The following is a 6,000-nucleotide window of genomic DNA, read 5'->3' on the forward strand; positions in this document are numbered from 1 at the left end:
AATAAAGCTTTACTTATGTGACGTATTATATAAAGAGCGAGTCTCGCACACACGTGGCATTTTTGGTTTATAAGAAACATAAAAATTGTTTGGTGAACTCATGCATTGTCGATGGAATAAAAAATATATTCGTTACCTGCATTCCTGTACACTAGACAGCTGGAAGCAAATGCAGCAACATTAACGCAGTGAGATGACCTTTTCAAGGTTTTCTAAGTGATAGATACCAATAAATTAATTTGCATTGGGATCTAATCATATACTGGACAAATCATAAAGTTTTTAACATATAAGTAGAACTTCGGTGTAGGACAACTATGAAATGTTCAGTGTTATACTTTACCCTGGATATAAGCTGCTCCAATTTCAATGCATTAACAAGAGCTTCTGCTTCGGAAAACCCTTGTGTTTTTCAGACGTCGTGCACTAGCACCATTTACTCCTGGACAGTACATGAAGAGTCAGAACCATGTCTGTGACACGCATGTGAATGACTGTTCGCAACGCTTTGTAATACCTCGAAATTTTATCTATATAGCGTGAAAATGTGTTCAATGCTTTGTTATGTAACAAACTTATGTATTATGTTCCATCGCAAAAAATTACGATATCACTGTCAACAGTTTCAGTTGGTAGTAATCAACTTGGTATCACTAAGAAAAGTGGAAAGCAATTAAATCAGTAACTTTAACTATTCGGTAAAATACGTATGATTAACGACGAGATAAATTAGAGAAGAAAGATCTAAAGAGCTTTTATTACTGTATTAAAGTGTCACAAGTAATGTATCCATATACATTTATCCAAATCGTATGTGCTGGTTGTATATCTGCTGGTTGTACTGTGTGATAGATCCACTTGCAGTGAGAATTTTTACGCGATTGTTTACGTCTTTTAGACCTATTGGAAAATAAGGCGCTATTAACGATACAGAGCATAATTATGAATAATGTTGCATGACAACTCGTCACAATTAAAATTTTTATCAAACTACTTTTAAGTTAGACTTATGTTGATAAACATATTAAACGCACACGACAGGAGACCTTCTTTCATGTCATTATAAATAAAACATATGCTGTCTTACTTATAAAAGTTGCAAGGCATAGGAATATGTATTTATAGTTTATTATGAGCACTTGAGAATGCTCTAAGGGATGAAACCAATCTTGAAACATTTCTTGGTGAGATCAGAGTTTCACTGAAACTAATATTGACAGTTGTATATGATTTGTGCCCAAGGAAAAGTGATGAACACAATAAGAACGAACTGTCGTGAGTACTCATTGGCTACCCTTTAAAAAGGAAAGATATCTAGATTAGGCACTCGGAGAGAATTTAACAAAAATGTAAACTTCATGTGTTTGTCGTATAATAAGGTTCATTTAACACCTAGACAACGAACAACCATATGTTAAAACGTATACATTTATCTCTCTAGTCAGTACGCTGGGCGAAATAATGCAGAGTATCGTGTGCGACAGTCTCCCGGTAAACCTCTACATCTAGTAATTTACGTTTTGGTTGGACAGTATATTGTTGATGGCTTTAGCCAGGTGATGCAGACACTAACTGAACCAACGTATACATGTTATTGACATCAAAGGCACCTTCGACAATTTACCTGACGAGTTAGTGCCATTAAAAGAGCTCCAGCTGTGGCTTCATCAATGAAAGACATTACACGCTCCTTCAAACATTTTGAAACGATGCTGGTTTGAATGGAGGAGTACTACACGTAAAGTGTGCTCTACATCAGTGTCCACAACTAGTGTAGAGACACGTTAGACATCAGGAAATGGAGAAGTAAATCGCCATGTTATTCTCAAGGGGTCAATTCGTGGACAAATCTTCAGAGACCTACCCAAAGAACCAGAATGTCACGTAACTGAGGTTGGCAAGAGAGAAACATTTTGTACGTTTTCATTTCTGCCACTGCTATAGTTGAACAATAGTGCTATAGTGCATTCAGCAGTGACATATTACCGAGCGAGGTGGCGCAGTGGTTAGCACACTGGACTCGCATTCGGGAGGATGACGGTTCAATCCCGTCTCCAGCCATCCTGATTTAGGTTTTCCGTGATTTCCCTAAATCGCTTCAGGCAAATGCCGGGTTGGTTCCTTTGAAAGGGCACGGCCGATTTCCTTCCCAATCCTTCCCTAACCCGAGCATGAGCTCCGTCTCTAATGACCTCGTTGTTGACGGGACGTTAAACACTAACCACCAACCAACCAACCAACCAGTGACATATTGCGAGAAAATCCAGCGTTGATGTAAAACAAAACATGATGGTAATACTAAAAGAAAAGCCATTGGGAACTCTGACTATAACAGCATACAGCAAGGTAATAGGTTGTAAAATGGTTAAATCGGCAAGCAGTCATCCAGTCTGTGGCCAAGCCGATTCCTCAATAACCTATCTTCCATGAGAGGCACAACATGGTATGCAGGAAAGCCTCATTGAAATTCTGGAATTGCGAGTTATTGACTGAAATGAAGATGTGAGTATGAGTGCAGGGTGTGAGTCATGTCTACATAGCTGAGTGGGTGACAGATACACAAGTGAAAGGTAAAGTTCTTGATTCCATTCGCGGCCTGAAATACACTTTAAAGTCCCAGAAAGTTCTAGAAAATTAAATCTTGTGCACCAAGTAAAAGAAACTATTGATACATGGTGGACAGAGAGAGAGCTACACATAATTAGATGTTGAGCTACAGCCCTGCGGAATATTCGATGAAGAAGAGTAAAGCTTTTCAGAAGAACTATAGAAGAAGCAAATAAAATTTGAATAATAATGCATGATTTTCCCTGTGCAGACTCCATCGAATTTAAGATACCTCTGCGCACGATGAGAGCTTACCAAAGTACATATTTAAAATCAACACTTAAAATGGTTTGATCTGAGCAGAGTTGACTTAGGGACACGCTTTTCAGATTCCATATGACGTTAATGGAATTAGTGTGAGACGTTCTTTATACTCTACTGGCCTTATAAACGTGATATTAGGTACATGACTGCGACATACCGGATGAATATACGTTCAGAGCATCACAGACAAATACGAGAAATGTAACATACAAAGCAGTGAGTGACAAGTGTGAGTAACAGTCTAGTCGCGTACAGTGAAAGCCTCAACCTGCGTATAACTTGATCGGATTACGAATATGATATGGAATACGTAGCTAATGAAATACTAGGATACCATACATCTACATCTACATCTATACTCCGCGAGCCACCTTACGGTGTGTGGCGGAGGGTACTTATTGTACCACTATCTGATCCCCCCTTCCCTGTTCCATTCACGAATTGTGCGTGGGAAGAACGACTGCTTGTAAGTCTCCGTATTTGCTCTAATTTCTCGGATCTTTTCGTTGTGATCATTACGCGAGATATATGTGGGCGGTAGTAATATGTTGCCCATCTCTTCCCGGAATGTGCTCTCTCGCAATTTCGATAATAAACCTCTCCGTATTGCGTAACGCCTTTCTTGAAGTGTCCGCCACTGGAGCTTGTTCAGCATCTCCGTAACGCTCTCGCGCTGACTAAATGTCCCCATGACGAATCGCGCTGCTTTTCGCTGGATCATGTCTATCTCTTCTATTAATCCAACCTGGTAAGGGTCCCATACTGATGAGCAATACTCAAGAATCGGACGAACAAGCGTTTTGTAAGCTACTTCTTTCGTCGATGAGTCACATTTTCTTAGAATTCTTCCTATGAATCTCAACCTGGCGCCTGCTTTTCCCACTATTTGTTTTATGTGATCATTCCACTTCAGATCGCTCCGGATAGTAACTCCTAAGTATTTTACGGTCGTTACCGCTTCCAATGATTTACCACCTATGGCATAATCGTACTGGAATGGATTTCTGCCCCTATGTATGCGCATTATATTACATTTATCTACGTTTAGGGAAAGCTGCCAGCTGTCGCACCATTCATTAATCCTCTGCAGGTCTTCCTGGAGTACGTACGAGTCTTCTGATGTTGCTACTTTCTTGTAGACAACCGTGTCATCTGCAAATAGCCTCACGGAGCTACCGATGTTGTCAACTAAGTCATTTATGTATATTGTAAACAATAAAGGTCCTATCACGCTTCCTTGCGGTACTCCCGAAATTACCTCTACATCTGCAGATTTTGAACCGTTAAGAATGACATGTTGTGTTCTTTCTTCTAGGAAATCCTGAATCCAATCACAAACCTGGTCCGATATTCCGTAAGCTCGTATTTTTTTCACTAAACGTAAGTGCGGAACCGTATCAAATGCCTTCCTGAAGTCCAGGAATACGGCATCAATCTGCTCGCCAGTGTCTACGGCACTGTGAATTTCTTGGACAAATAGGGCGAAGCACTCCATTACATCTCATGGTTGTTATGTTAGAGTCGCACCTGTCGAAAAAATCGATCACTGTGCACTGTTACAGACTGCTCGACCACTAAAGTTATACAACATTGAGCTACGTGGGATCAGTGAGCTTTTGACTGTAATCACATTTACAAAACTGCTAATGTATATCTGTCTCTGTACACTCATAACTCGGAAGCATTGTTCTTTTCATAGACGAGAATACCTTGTGTGACTGGTAGTCATTCCACGTTCTATTCCAATCGCTAATGGAGCTAGGTCGTAATGATGGCCTATGTGATTATGTACAACACTTAACCCCGCTTACTTCGTTCGCACGGTCTTTACATGAGAACGAATGTTGGAGGCAGTGGAATGGTTGTTGCTGGTGTTCTTTTGATGTACAGCTCTCAACGTGGAAGCTATACCCACCTGTGCAATATTAATATAGACGGGTGGGTCAAGCCTTCTTAACAGTCTGCCAAGCAGCATAACAATAATACACAGCGTGATATTAGTATTGCAACACAGTATTGTTGACATGCAGCAAACATCAAACTTGCATGATGTGTAGTATATGTCACGGTTTTAGGGCAACCGCACAAATTTTGGTGGGTGTAATGCGAACTACATTCACCATATGAGGAAAGATCTAGCGGGTTCCTGATTGAGAAATCTTATTAAGAAATCGTAAGACACCACTCGTGCGCTAGCCGTCAAGAGCCCGCCAACGCGAACGTCAGTACCTGCCGATCCCAAGGAGTGGCGGTATATGCAAGTAAGGCGATGTACCTCAGCTACACGACACTGGCGCCCTCTCCAGCGCTGGCATAAAGGATAACGACGACAACGCTTGGGCGTCAGTTCGTCAGGGCAGATCGCGTCCTCAGTTCGACATCTTAGCTTCACGGGACAGCGGCTGCCGACGTTACAGTTAGGTCCGCGAGGAGCAGGGCACGTAGAGAGATAGTTTACTGTAGAGTTGACAAAAGAGTTTTTTCTGGGACTGGAAATGCTTTTGTTTTACATGAGTCCTTGCCAAATCGTAAGTAAATGTGGGTGACTATTCAATTACAGCACTGTCTATTGATATCGTTTAGTGAGCCCAGCTACGCTGGCCTGTATCCTGCTCCCTAGTGCACAAATTATTGTTGTGCCCACCCCAGATGCTATAATTGTTCGTGGTAACGTATTATTATTCCCATTATAATTGAAATCACGTGTCGGAACACCAGCTACAGCACCACTGACGTTCCCTGTGTATTGCCCAAATTAATAAGGTAATGGAATGAAAACGCTGGTTTTGCCATCCGGAAACGGTAGTCCAGATCAGCGACTGATAATTTACATATATATTGAATGTATTTGCAATTGGGAATATGGACAACCATCACTTGTAGAATGGAATGACGACAGTGAAAATTTGTGCCAGACCAGGACTCGAACCCGGTTTTACCGCTTATAGTGCACAAATTATTGTTGTGCCCACCCCAGATGCTATAATTGTTCGTGGTAACGTATTATTATTCCCATTATAATTGAAATCACGTGTCGGAACACCAGCTACAGCACCACTGACGTTCCCTGTGTATTGCCCAAATTAATAAGGTAATGGAATGAAAACGCTGGTTTTGCCATCCGGAAAC

The sequence above is a fragment of the Schistocerca nitens genome, chromosome 8 (assembly GCF_023898315.1).
Source record: "Schistocerca nitens isolate TAMUIC-IGC-003100 chromosome 8, iqSchNite1.1, whole genome shotgun sequence".
In the NCBI taxonomy this organism is placed as follows: Eukaryota; Metazoa; Arthropoda; class Insecta; order Orthoptera; family Acrididae; genus Schistocerca; species Schistocerca nitens.